The 14,937-nt window shown below is 42.0% G+C and overlaps 1 protein-coding gene across 1 annotated transcript in view; it reads right to left on the bottom strand.

Annotated features, from left to right (window-relative positions):
* jing (AE binding protein 2 jing) overlaps positions 1-14,937 on the bottom strand; it is a 177,450-nt gene that overhangs the window by 138,462 nt on the left and 24,051 nt on the right. The window lies entirely within an intron of this gene.

Below are 14,937 nucleotides of genomic sequence, written 5' to 3'. Positions count from 1 at the left end.
GGTCGCTCGTCGTTTTTCTACGATGACGCTAACAAGCTCGATAACGAGTGTCCGATAAAAGTCGGCCGGAACATAAATATAATTATGCAAAGTATCGGCTGCCGGATCGGCAAACTTTTATTACGCGAGAAATAATTCGCTATCGATAACTTCGCGAGCGGAATGACGCGTCGTCGGCTATTAATAAAGTCGATCGATGAGATTACATAACGCGATTGATACTGCAGGAAACATTTCTTGGTGTTTAAAGGGGATAGCTGTCAACGCGTGTCGCGTTGAAATAGAAATATAAAAGGACAGAGAGAAGAAAAGGAGAAAAACGGAAAAACTCGCACAACACTGACGCGCACGCGACAGGAAAAACGTGGGAAACGTTTTGTACAGGTAGCGCACATTGCTACATCATTTACTCTGCCGTATAAATTTTCACCGATTTCTCAGCATCATTATCTTATCTGCCTCGATCGCTTATCCTGGAAGAAAATCATCTGGGAGGCTGTGGATACGTCTGTTTAAAGCGCGGGATACCTTCGCGCTCGATATTTATTAGCTGTCAAAGTCACACCAGTAATACAGGGTGTCTTAAAAATACCGGGACCCTCGGATAACTTTGCAGGATCAAGTTTTCATGAAGAACTCTAAATACAAAAGTTGTAGAAAATCGAGTCAACGGACTTGATGGTGACCTTGAATTTGACTTTCACTTGGCCATGACTTACTGACTTTTGGAAATTTCAAAATCATCAAATTAACAAAAATCAGGGCGCTATTGTAACAATATATTCTTGAGACGAAATAAAGCAAGAGAGTCTAGTACCACTTTTTTTCTTCCGACAAATAATTGCCGAGATATCGTAAGTTAAACATCGAGAAAGTTATCAAGTTTTCCTCAAATATCTCAAAAAATATTAGGCAAATAAAAAAAATGTTTGAGACAAAAGTTGTTGAAATTAATTGGTAGGGAAAAACAGTGTAATAAAAAATAAGGGTTCCCATTTAAAAAACGCAAGTTGACCTCCAAATGACCTTGAAAGTCATGGCCAAGGTCAAATTCAAGGTCACCGTCAAGTCCGTTACTCGATTTTCTATAACTTTTGTACTTGAAGTTTTTCATGAAAACTTGATCCTGCAAAGTTACCCGAGGGTTCCGGTATTTTTAAGACACCCTACGGTATTTTTAGGACACACACAGAGAAGCATATAATCATAAATGCGAAGAAGCAGAGATCGTTAGAGAAGACAGTCGTCAAACATCGTCAATAAGTCCCGGGTTATGTGCTTACGACGGTAACTGCGCTTAAAACGAGGTATTTTCCCGAATCAGCCTCCGCTACTGATCCGCGCGCGATTAAGGATGTGGCATGAATATTGAATACTCTCGACTTCGTGTGAAATCACCGACGTAAGTTCACCATCGTCAGGTGTAAGAAAACGCACCGGAAAGTACGCAGAAAAACATTCCCGGGGTATAACCGGGGGAATTTTCACGACGGCGATGATTCATGGTGCTGCCCCGATTTCGAGATAACAGCTGATGTTGAAAATGCGGAAAAAAATATGGTAATCGATATCCGTTTCGAGAGCAACTGAATGATCAGGATGCTTTTTGCCTTGCTTGCAGCGACGACACATAATGCTCGATGATGCTCGATTATGAGTGTAGCTGACGTACACGGTGTTTCAAAAAGAGCGGCTATATATGTAGTTGCATTCTTCTCGTCGAGATAAGGAAAGTTCTGGTGAACATGGTTCGCTTAAAACGCCCAGTTAAAAAGTTAATGTCGAATCAAGATTAAAAGAATTAATTCGACGTTAACGTAATACATACAATATAACATTTACGCGAATTATTAAATCCACTTGAATTTGATCGGTGGGGCCATTTTATGTGAATATAAATTTCTCGGAGGAAGCATAGAAAATATTTTTGAATTAACCCTCTACGACTCAACTGTTCTCGTGAATATATAAAAAAGAAACTGTGAAACCAGCAGATATTAAGCTCCAGATAGAAATTAACAATTCGACAACAAATTCCAAAGATTTTATTCTTAGAAAAGAAGGAAAATCGGCTTTGGTAAGCTTTGGAGTTGCAATATAAGAGTCACAATATCTGTACAGGCGCATATATAATTGAAGTTAAAAATATCGATATATCGGTGTTCAAACGTCAGTTCAAAGTTACACACGTTACGTTATGGATGGGTTATAAGCGAGCTTTGGAAAATTATGAATTTTGCAGGAAGCACTCGACACACACAAGCCGCGATTCGGCCGAATTTCCGCAACGGTGTATCCCCCCTCCCAATTACCGCGGTAACGTTAACATCCTTCGCGTAGCGGCACTTTAATTACTCTTCTCAGAAAAAACGCCGCGGGTTATCAGCTAAAGCTTCGTCACCGCGAGTCCGCGAACTGCAAGTTGCAAGTCAGGAGCCGGAGAGTATCGTCGATGCAAGTACGCGCGCGTGTCGAGGCCACGAGCGCGCGCGCGCGCGCGCACACACACACACACACACACACACACACACACACACACACACACACACACGCACGGAACGGCGCTACATGCGCGAATAAGCGGGCGCCCAGTCATTCGTGTGTTCCATGCATAGCCAATCGGCAGTCATTAAATTAGCCACCCCCTGTGGTGACGTCGTCTCTCCCCTCGCCCACGCATCATTTTTTCGCAGTATCCCCTCTAATGCCGCTTCTTTTTTCCTGTTCCCCCTGTCTCTCTCTCTCTCTCTCTCTCTCTCTCTCTCTCACTCTCTCTCTCTCTCTCTCTCTCTCTCTCTCTCTCTCTCTCTCTCACACTCACTCTCTCTCTCTCTCACACTCACTCTCTCTCTCTCTCTCTCTCTCTTCCGTTCGCTTGTGCGCTCTCCTTCTCCCTCTCATTCATGTCGAGCCGCAGATCCCACTGACAAATCCCTCCCTTGTGCTACTACCCCTGGGCCTGCAACCCTTTTCGTCGCAAGTCTCTGGGGACGAGAGATGCACCGGGCGATACTCCTCCGTTCGTCCCGGACCACCCAGCATATTTCACGTCCTCGCCGTCCGCCGAAATGGCAGCCGTAAAAGTAGCCGTCGTGTCGCGCGCGCTTTATAACTTATATAATTGCCACGAGAGAGTGCATTCCAGCCCGATAATCAATATTTTCATTGGTCGTTCCCTCGTGATCTGTGTACGTCTGACGTCCTACTCGGGGTCGGAACACCGTTCGCGCGTAGATAGACGCGGGGTAGACGGGGAAGAGATGTAAGAAGGACCAAAAGACTCGGCCTCGACTTTCGTCCCGCTTGATAGAAACTGACGCGTCTCGGCTAATACAGCACGCGAATTTTATCGGGCTTGATAAAAAGCCGGTAAAAAAATGTGATCGTATATATACACACGGGGCTCGCCCCTTTTTCTTCTTCTTCTTCCGTTTTCTTCCGGATGCACGCGGAACTTTGGAGTTGCCGAGGAAAGAACGCTGAGAGAAACGACGAGGAGAGAGACAAAGGAAGCGGCGCATTAATTTCGCCAATAGTGCAACCGTATAGATCCGATCGTAGGAACACGAACAAAACCCACCGCCATGATGGCGGTCGGAACCATGGGGCCCCTTCTCGTGTGCGTTTACGCGCGTCACGCATGACTCATATGCTGTATTGTGCTCGAGGCACCCCCCTCAAATCCATCGCCTCTGGACCGAATCTCACGGCGCGGCTAACGATGAGTGACGATGGCCAGCAGCTCGAAATCCCATTTGGGATATCCAGCGGCGCTCGTGCGCGCTTCAGATACGGTATCGTGGATGAAGAAAGAGCTTTGCTTTGTCTGCTGGCGCGTCCTATATCGCCAGCCCAGAAATACGGAAAATCAAGCGACGCTCTCTCTCTCTCTCTCTCTCTCGCTCTCCCTTTTTGTGATCGTTGTAGAAAAAGAATTGTTTAAATGTTCCCGACCGACTATATTTAATTTCGCGTGTTCACGATGTGTGCGAAGCTCATCTGAATCCGGAGCAGTGCGCCCTATGAAGCAGCATCTCCATCTGTCACCGTTTCCCCCCTCCCCGCCATATTTCTCATCAGCTTCGCCCAACAGCTTCTCTTCTTTGCACTTCTCGCGTTTCAGCGCACTCTCTCCAAATTTCACCTTGTTACCACCGCGAATAGATGTCGGACAAATTGCGAGGGCACGCGCGGGAGCTTTCATCGCAAGATGAAAACAGGCGCAGACGCGAAAGTGTTATAGAACGAACGAGGATAAATATTGGGTATTGAAGTTAATTTTGAAGGATATTTTTGTGAAAATGAACGTTTATTTCGAAACAAAGTGATAAGTACATGTTCGATTCAAAGTATTGTCTCCATCGTTAGCTACGCAAACTTTTTCCCATCTTTCTAGTAAAAGGTGGGATTCCTCGGCGGAAGAACGACTCGTCTTTTGTGGTTATCCATAAATCGAGCCATTTTTTGATATCTTCTAAGGAACCGAAGTGCTGAGCAGAAGGGTGATTCTGCATGGGTCGAAACAAGTGGAAATCAGAAGGAGCAATGTCTGGTGAATATAACATGGCGGCTGGGATAGAACATCCCATCCGAGCAGCTCCGGCGTTTTCCTTCACCGGTTTAGCGACATGTGGCCGAGCGTTGTTGTCATGTTGGAAAATCACTTTGTCGTTTTGGCGTGTATTCTGCTCGTTTTTCCCATCGACTTCAAACGTTTAGAGACGGCCATTTTGATTACATTTAAGAATTAATAATTTAATTCTTCAAGCGTTTGACATTGATCTTCGTCCAGCAACGCCTTCGACTCTTCTCGTCTTGAAGCTTTTCCGGCTGACCAGGACGTCTTCCTTGTCTTCCAGGTCAAAATCTCCACTTTTGAATCGTCCAAACCAGTACTCACAAGTTGAGATCGATGGAGCATAATCCCCATAAACTTCGGACAGCAAACGAACGACTTTCAGCTGCCGATCTTTTCAAATGGAAACAAAAAAGTAACGCTTCCCGCGAATTGTGTTTCGTTGGCACAAAACTCGACATATCGAATGCGTTAAAAAGATATGTTATTTACACTTCGACCAAATGAAATGATACTGATTCTTAAAGCCTAATGACAGGGCTTTCATATCAAATTGGCTTCGGTAAGGCCGATGCCATTAGGTGCTCATTGCGCCATCTCTGGTAAGTCCTTTAAAATTAAGTTTAATACCCAATAAAACATTGAATACCATCGGCGCAACCGTGAATTCGAGGGGTCGCGTGGCTCTCTTTTTATTATTCGCACGCCGAATGAAAGGGTCGAATTATGCGCGACTATTTCTTACGCCTCGCATGAAGCTCCGAGGACGAGGATGAAAACGACGAGAGGCCTCGTAGATAGCGGGGGAGGGGGGGAGGCGAGGGGGGTTGTCCGTCAACACGGTCGATGCGGAATTCGTGTGCGGAATTCGAGTACGTATGAAAATATCAGCCGGCCGTCGAGATTCTCGACGACGCGACATTGTCGTCTCGGAAGTCATCTGGCGCGCGCGAGTTGCAACATACGGGATTACGTGAAAGTGCGTGAACGACGACGACGACGACGACGACGACGACGAGGCGGACTAGACGAGAGCCCGAGCAAGAAAGGGAGGCCCGGGAAGAACGAGAATGGAAGGGACAGCAGTTTGCAAGGTGCGGCGACGAGACCAGGTGTCGGCCTTTAACATCACAGTGTTACACTAACCACCTCCCCCCTCCTCTTCCTCCTCGCCTATTACTTCGTACCTGCAATTTGATTACCAGTGATCTCACTTTCAACAAACAGCCATGCCTCTTCTCGCGGAATCGCGATCGGTAATGCGAGATGCTATCGTGACTTGGACTTCTCTCGCGGGATCCCATCGCAACGTCGAACATCGCAGCGGTCGTTTCAATGGAATGAGCGCGGATAGGAATGCGGCGCTCCGGTAGAAATGTGATTCATTTCATCCGCACGGTGCGAGTCTTTCTTCGGACGCGGCGCTCCTGATCATTTGCGTCTTATCGCATACGAAACTCTGACATGTTAATGTATATAATGACATGTGTATATGAGAAAATTACACGTCAGCTTTCATTACGATCTTATCGAGGAGACATAATTTCATATTCCCCACCTCCTTATCTTTTTACAACACCTCGAGAACGCGTAGTAATAATCTCGGATACGATACATCGGTGAGAATCGGTCCGGAAAATGAGACGCGCGAGGGGACACGATTCTTATTTGTTTTTCTTTTGTTTTTCTTTTTGTCATTTCGGAGCCCACCGGAAGAGTTAAACGGATACGAGCGGCAAATTGTCCTTCCCGAAATGAAGGTATCTGAAAATCCCGAGTTCATTAGCGACGTACGAGACAAAGGCACACTGAAAGCCGGCATCGCGCGGCGATGGCCGACTTCGATACGTCAACGCGCGAATGCGGTGTGTATTGAGGAGAAACACCGAGAGAGAACTTTTGCGTTCGGCTGTACACGCCGAGGTCCATATCGAACGGCCTATATCGATTAGTTGTGTCCAAAGGCCAGCCTCCTAGGGCAGAACACTTTTCAGGGCGAGGGTGCCCTTTTTCTCTCTTGCACGTCCGTTCGCTTGAGCCGAGCGAGAGCGACAAAGCTGGAAGATGCGCGAGATAAAGAGAGAAAGAGAGAGAGAGAGAGAGGGGGGAGGGGGAGGAGGGGAGATGCGAGGGGCAAGGATACGGAGATATCGCATATACTTCCCCCGGCTTCGACGGATCGTCGTTCTAGTGTGACGTAATTTTTTATGCTTCTCGGGCAAGATCTTGGACATCAAATACGCTCTCTCGACTCGTTTTAACATCGTCAAATCGATGCTCGAGCGATTGCGTAACGTGCACCGGCGTGCACGTAGACTGTACATAGGCTGAGAAAAAATTGTATTAAAATTGAACAAATCTTTGCTCGAACACGACTGTGAATACATTTATTTAAATTAAGCAATTATTTTCTGAAATTCAAGAAAAAAAGTTTACATTCAGAGAACCTCTGTATTTCATTTTAGAAATTAGTCGCTTAATTTATCCACTATGAATTTATTCACACAGTATTCGTATTCGTATTCAGAGGATTCGTTTGATTTTAATACAATTTTTTCTCAATGTAATAAACAGTTGGTGCGCAAATCAGCAAATGCGAGATGGAAAATCGTGAAAGAATAAGAAATTTTTTATTAGAAATAGCGCTGCGCGTTTGATACGCTCGAAATTTCGGCTAATTCGATTCATCGATACGTCTGAATATAAAACTCTCGGATGTTCCAACATTTTGACATTCATATTTTGAAATTGCATCAGTCGACTGTATAATCACTCTAAGCTCTATGCGCTCGAAGCAATTGGAAACTTTATGTTTATTATTATTTATGGGCCTGATTTTTATACTTTGTGTGATTTTTGTTCGTGTATTATCACGCGCGATATTTCATGAATCGTCATTCTCGCATTTGAAAAGAAATATCACCCACATCAGATCTCTTATATTTTCCGATATAATTGATATTTGGTCGAGCTTTCGGAAAGGTCCCATTTCCGAATTTTCCTAAAGATTTTATAAAGCTTGATAAAAATGTCCCAAGTGATTCTAAATGTACATACGCAGTAAGATTTTTTGTCGAGAATTAGATTTAAGCTGTATATCGGTAAAAGTGCCGAATTTGAGATTAGCGATTCTGTCGTGCGAAATATTCACACTTCGTAGTGTATAGTACAATATTTATTTATTTATTTATAAACGGGAAGAAGCATAATCCCTTTTACACACTCGTGTGGCGTTTAAATAACTGTACTGAATGAACACATTAGTACGAAATTCGATTCTATAAACGACAAGACGAAGCAGTTCAGTCGTACATCAGTGTCACATTATAGAAATATACAAAGAAATTACATAATATAATTGTAGCGTTGTGAGCCTAGAAAAACCAAGTGTAAATATTAATTAAGTGTTTACGCATATATAGAACGCCCGAAACACAAGCCAAGCGCGAAAAGAGACCGGAAGAATGCGATATGCGTTGCGAACATGCTGACGAATTCGTGAGATTCGATCGGCGGATTTTGTAAATTGCTCCTGAAGAACCTGAAAAGAGGTGCCGCACGAAATGGTCTTGAACAAGCGTCGAAATTAACCGACGCAGGCAAAGCAAGCAAACGAAGGCAGTCGATGTTGTCATTAATAATATTGTTAGTACAGCTAGATGAGATCTGCCAGACGTCTGCGATTTCCGAGCGTCGAAAAATTAACCTCTTAGTTGTTAATGAAATATACGGGCGAAAAGAAAAGTCACAATGTTCACCTCGAATCTGAATACAGCGACCTTAAAATGATGGTTTCGTTACAATCATCCTCTTGAACACTTCAGACACGACGTTCATAACGGAGATGGATCAATAGTACCCCATCAATTCCGGAACACCCTGTATATCAATATATAGATTAAACTATAGAGAAAAATCCTTCTATGTATATTCATTTCGGACCATTTGAGGGCAATTTTTATCAAGTTCTGTAGGAATCGAAGGTGGGACCTTTTCGGAAGTTTTCCTCATATTTTTGCGATTCATCGAAATACATTTTTCGTCGCGATATTATTCGAGACGACAAATTCAATATCACAATCCCCTCCGCTCGGCGCTTTACCTCACGCAAATGTTGCAATAAATTGTTTGTTATTGTTGCGTACGTCCTTTCGCGGTTACATTCCGTGTGGAGTAACTACGTGATCGATTGTTGTTGCATTACTATAAACATACACCAGTACGCTTGCGAATAATAATCATTGTTGTTATCGTTATTGTTATCGTCATTGTCAGTGTTTGTGCTCTTGTCACTGTTATTATTACACAAGAGCATTTTCTGCGGCCGGCAAAATTCGTAGGATCATCATTCCTTTTGGTGGCATGCGGTTTATTAAATTCCTGCGGAAGCGGAATCGGAGATAAAAGGGAGAGAACGAAGAGACGGGTGACGTTCAATGTGACGGTGGTTATACGAGAGAGAGAGAGAGAGAGAGAGAGAGAGAGTTACAATCGGCGTGTGATGAACCAACCAGAGGGGGTGAAATATAGAGTGAAAACAATGTCGAGACCCTTCTTGTTGGCTGCCGGAAATAACGTAATCATCGTCGTTATTTCCATTTACGTTTGAAAGCTTATCGCTCGCACATTGCTTAGCTATTGCGATGACTTTTGATACTGAATAACACGTGGTTTCGTTACGATATTCGCGATCGCTTCATAAAATCAAGTGGAATGGTGGATACTAGAGATGTGCGAATCAAGAATTTTTATGTCGAATCGAATCGAATCGAACCATTAAAAAACTTAATATGACTATTAAACGTGCAAATAATGATGGAAGATTTTAATATGAAAGGGAATATTGATATTGTAATATCATCTTAAAGTAAAATATATATTTAAATATTTAAAGTAATTTATAATTAACTTGTTAATTAGTTAATTAAGTTAATTACAAGTTACGGGTTCAAACATACAGGCCCAGACGGCCTGTTTTGTAGCTGCGCTGCGCGCAGACGCTAATGTATTTGATTCGTATTCGAATCTTCACGATTCGAAATTTTCGAATTGTTCGGATTCGAATTATAGGGATTCGGGATTCGAATCGAATCAAATTACATTAGATTCGATTCGATCCGAATTCGAATAGTTCGCACATCTCTAGTGAACACTCGTGAAAAATACAGGATTCTTCCTGTTTTTAAACAATTGATTAATTATTAAGTTGCGTATCACAATAGCCGGGTCATATCACACACATCGTCATATAATATTGCCAATAATAATGGCAACAATAATCATTGGCAATTGCGCTACGTAACACTCATGCGATAACAATGCAGACAATTTTTACTTTCACGTGAGGGCGGCCAGCGGCCGGAAACACTGTATTTTTTTAGCGCTAACCCACAATCGAGCTAACGCAAGCGTAAAACTCGCGACCATACCTGCGAGTCGGTAATCGCGATGATAACCGGAGCGTGTTAGGCATTACGTGAGTCTGTCCGAGATTCCTCACGTGCATTTTTGTGGCTGTCGAGGCGAGAAACAAGAGATTTCCTTTTGCATTTCACGTCGTAACGTTGATAAATTCGCAAGGTCGTCATCATCGTCGTCGATGTTCGCTTGCCTCTCTCTCTCTCTTTCTTTATTCACCGGATAGCCACCGGATGCTGGTGCTTTCGCAGAGATCGACCAACTGCTACGGCTTCCAAAGAAAGATGATGGTTTATGAAGGAAGCAACGTTATTGTCAGGTTTTGTGGTCGACAAGGCGGATATCACAAGTATAGGAGCGTTTTGGAGCGTCCACGCCGTATTATTCGCGAACGACAGATGTTTTATTTTCCGGAGCGACGGAGAGCACGACAAGTCGGAAATGAAAGATTGCGGTTCTCGCGCAAACGTGTGATTTTAGGTAATCATAAGCCGTATTCTTGATCCACTTGCCAAAATATGTGCGTAATGAGTGATTAATAAGACAGGCTGAATTGGCTATGTAACTAGATACTTTTACAAAGTAACTTTCCCAACCCTGCATATATTATATATTTCATTGATGTATTTTACATGTATACAGGATGTTTAAAGAAAAAAATTCAAGACTTTAAGGACGAATAATACTCACAAAAGTCCTAATAAACATGAGTCGGAAAATTAATATTGTCGAAGTTATGAACGATTATCTTAATTAATTAAAGCAAGTGACTCGCTTCTGATATTTGTGTATTCCCTGATGTAATTTACCTGTGTCACTTATCGGTGAGAAAAGTACATGCTTTAAAGAAATCCGTAAAAAAAGTCTTTTCGTTCTTGCTCACTTGCTTTAATTAAAATAAATAATTGTCCATAACTCCCACAATATTCATTTTTCGACCCATGGTTATCAGAACCTTTTCTCCTCCATTTTATGAGTGTCACCTGTCCTGAAAATCCTGAACCCTTTTTCCAAACACCTTGTATATTGTCAATAAAAATAAGCGTCGAATATCCAATAGGAGAGCAACAAAAATATTATTAGACAGTGACTATGATAAGTCATTATGATAACATATTTAACAAGTAAAAAAGAAAAAAAAAACTTCGATGCAATGAAGAAGGACAAATAGCGTCCTTGACAAGAGAAAAATTTCGAAAGAAAGACAATCCTTCCCAAAGGAGGACACGTACACGCGTAGAGAGAGTGAGAGAGAGAGAGAGAGAGAGAGAGAGAGAGAGAGAGAGAGAGAGAGAGGAGGAGGAGGAGGAGGAGAACGCACCATCGAAGAAACATGCTCACGCGCGAAGACGTAAGTGCATCACAGCAATGGTAATTTAGTCCTGACGAGCCGCAGGCACGCATCGAGATAAGCGGGTCCGATAAGGCGCACTCGTGTTGCGCGCCGAAAGGACCGAGCAAGACACCACCTCATGAAACGAGATGCTGAGGGCGCCGCGGGGAGGAGGAGATCAACCCCAACTACATCTCGACACAGGAAAAGGAAAACAAAAACAAAAGGAAACTCCTGCGCCCGAGAATCTCCGTCGGAGTTTTACGACGTGTGCGCCGTTGATAACGAATTTGTCAAGAGACAAGCCGCCGGTTGTTCGCCACTCGTTGGAAAAAAAACCGTGAACATTACGCCGCAATAAACCGTCCCTCTCTCTCTCTCTCTGCTCCTCTCTTTTGTTCCACCGGCCCGACGTTGTCCTTCCTCCCACGCATAAATTTTTCAAAACACAGCTCGCGCTCGTCCAGTTTGTTCAATTCGGAAAGCGAGATTCCAATCACTCGCGAGAATGATGCACCGGCTTCGATATTTCCCCTCTCCCGTTTCCTCCTCTCTTTCTCACCCTCTCCCTCTCTCCCTCACGATCCTGCGTTCCAGCCTCTCTTTTCTGATATCTCATTTTATATTTGCGTCTGATACTTTTACGTCTCACACTTGTCACATTGTAGTTTCCCAAGTAGATTTCTAAGATAGTTACAACTTGAAATAATCTACGATGAAACTTTGCAATTTCTACATATAAATCACATTTATGTGAGAGATATACTGTATTGGATATAATTATTTCGTGTAAGAGATTCAGCTCCAATCATCTTGCGCTTGAGATATGTTATTGAGAATTTTAGTCAACACTTGTTATTCATTAAAATAATTATTAATGAAAACAACTTAATAAAGCAAACGTAATTTTTAAACGTTGTATATATATATGAAAACATTAAGCAGAGGAGATGCTTTAACTTTTTCCTGCATTCCTAATCAATCAGATTTAACTATTACATTGTTTAAAAAAAAATGTTTGAATATTTCATTTTACAAAATTACAAATCTAATTATGTCTAAAAGATAAATCTGTGCCACATAACTTTAATAACTAAAATAACAAATCGTGATAGGATTAACAAAAACCACATGATGAGGTCTGTCATCTCATGTATTGTAAAACATGTACATAGATATTTCAGTAATAAGTTATTTAAAGATAAACCTCGTGTGGGAATATTTTTAACCTTCTTAGAATCCATTATTTTAGTATGTAATAAACTCATCAATTTGGCAAAGAGAAAGATTTAAGAATAAAGGTGCGAAAAGAATTTTCATAAATATTCAGTCATTGTTAATACACATAAATAGAACGCATCCACATCCTCAATATAGCAAATTACCTTTTATTAACTCTGAATATATACTCTTAATTAGTCTTTTACTATTGACGTTAACTGATACGTCATTAATACTAATAGCTTTTCAGTAAACGATGAATGTCGATAACTTCTTGGAAGATAATCAGAGCGATGTTCTTGACAACATATGTCGTAAACGAGATGATTTGAGTTGGGAGAGTCTTTTATACGGAATAATTATATTGTATTAAATTAATTACTAAATTAACATTCATATATGTATAATGATGTAAATCTTCATTTTTATGTTGACGCATAAATTTACTTAAAGTTATTTTTAGATTATCGTATTACATTTTACACGACATGTTTTGAATAAGTTGTAATAAACATTTTTTTCACATGTATATATATATATATATGAATCGACATACATGAAACGAAGAAAAGTCGAGTATCAGTTTCTTCTCAGTTTGATCTGATTAATCTCCACAATATTTCGTTCCCAAAAGGTCCTAGACACCTTGTACATATATATATATATTAGAGATGTGCGAATTAAGAATTTTTATATCGAATCGAATCGAATCGAGTCTCATTTTTTAAATTCGAATTCGAATCGAATCGAATCTATGAAATTTCACTCGAATTCGAATCGAATCGAATGAAATCGAATCGAACCATTAAAAAATTTAATATGACTATTAAACATGCAAATAATGATGGAAGATTTTAATATAAAAGGGAATATTGATATTATAATATCATTTTAAAGTAAAATATATACTTAAATATTTAAAGTAATTTATAATCAAGTTATTAATTATAAATTAAGTTAATTACAAGTTAAGGGTTCAAACATACAGGCCCAGATGGCCCGTTTTGTAGCTGATGCACGCAAACGATAATGTATTTCATTCCTATTCGAATTATTCGGATTCGAATCATAGGGATTCGGATTCGAATCGAATCGAATTACATTAAATTCAATTCGATTCGATTCGAATTCGAATAGTTCGCACATCTCTAATATGTACATATATATGTAGTTCGTTTTCTTGTATTTTCCATATTTTTGTTTCGTTCTCCTACATGAGACAACTGCAAGAGCCATATTAAAAACTATTCATACAGATACAATCTCTGTACATTGACATTGTGGAATTGCTGCCAAATTTACATCTGGCTATCTGCGTGATTTCATCACGCAGTAAAGTTTCTAAACGCTGTGTTCAGACAAGGCAAGGATTTTACCCTCTCCTCTCTCTCTCTCTCTCTCTCTCTCTCTCTCATTGCATCGCATTACGCGAACATTATATTGTTCATTCAGCATATGCTGAATATTGCGTTACACGTAACGCGTATTACGGCGAACATTATGATCGGCGGCCGACGGTGGCAGGGAAACAAACGGACGAAAATATTTATCGAGAACTGGTGAAACGAGATTAAAACGCTCGACTGCGAGAATCGAAGCGGGCGAATTGAATATCGATCGAGCCCGATAACCGTAATGGCCCACGGTCGCGAGTGCGCGCAGAAGAGGGAAAAAAAATCATTGTCGGCGTTGTGTCAAATTATTTCAATTTAGATACGACACTGCAACTGCACTCCCGTCTGACACGCGGCAAGATAGTTAGAGCGACGGCGACAGCTAATTTACAAGTATCCTCGATGGGATACTTGTCGATGAGCATGATTAACGGATGAAATGAGGGCTTGCCGATTTTAACGATGCGACCGTTATCGGGACAGGATATACGCATTACGTTTGATCGGCGCAAACCCACACATTTGGCGTAATTCGATAGCCCGCCGTAATCATTACGAATGATGCATTGCGCCCGTGAAATGACGCTTTAAAAGCGACGCACAGGCAACAACAGCCCTCTCCTCGCCATTCCGCCCGCGCGCGCGCGCGCGCGCGCGCGCGAGTGGCGGGTATTTAAAGTATCCTTCCTGGTGCCAGCTCTCGCTTGGGCCTCTTCGAAGGAAACGCCGCTGGAAGAAGGTAAAGGGACTCGCGAAAGGGGCGGGTCTAAATGACGAGAAACCAGTTTTAGGGAGCGTAAGAGTGGTAGTGTCGAAGAACCTGATCCGGTGCGATCCGCTGGTGATATCCTTTTGGTATATAAACCATCGGCCGTGAGTTACCGAACCGCAACAGTTAAACCGCCTGGGTATATTACTCGAACGTGCCGTACAAAGTAAAGAAAGCGGCAGGTAGGGCGAGAAGTGAGAAGAGAGGGAGGGAGAAGGCATTTCAA

Source organism: Harpegnathos saltator, unplaced genomic scaffold, assembly GCF_003227715.2.
Source record: "Harpegnathos saltator strain DR-91 unplaced genomic scaffold, Hsal_v8.6 scaffold8, whole genome shotgun sequence".
NCBI classification, from domain to species: Eukaryota; Metazoa; Arthropoda; class Insecta; order Hymenoptera; family Formicidae; genus Harpegnathos; species Harpegnathos saltator.
This window is presented reverse-complemented; position numbering and strand designations above follow the sequence as displayed.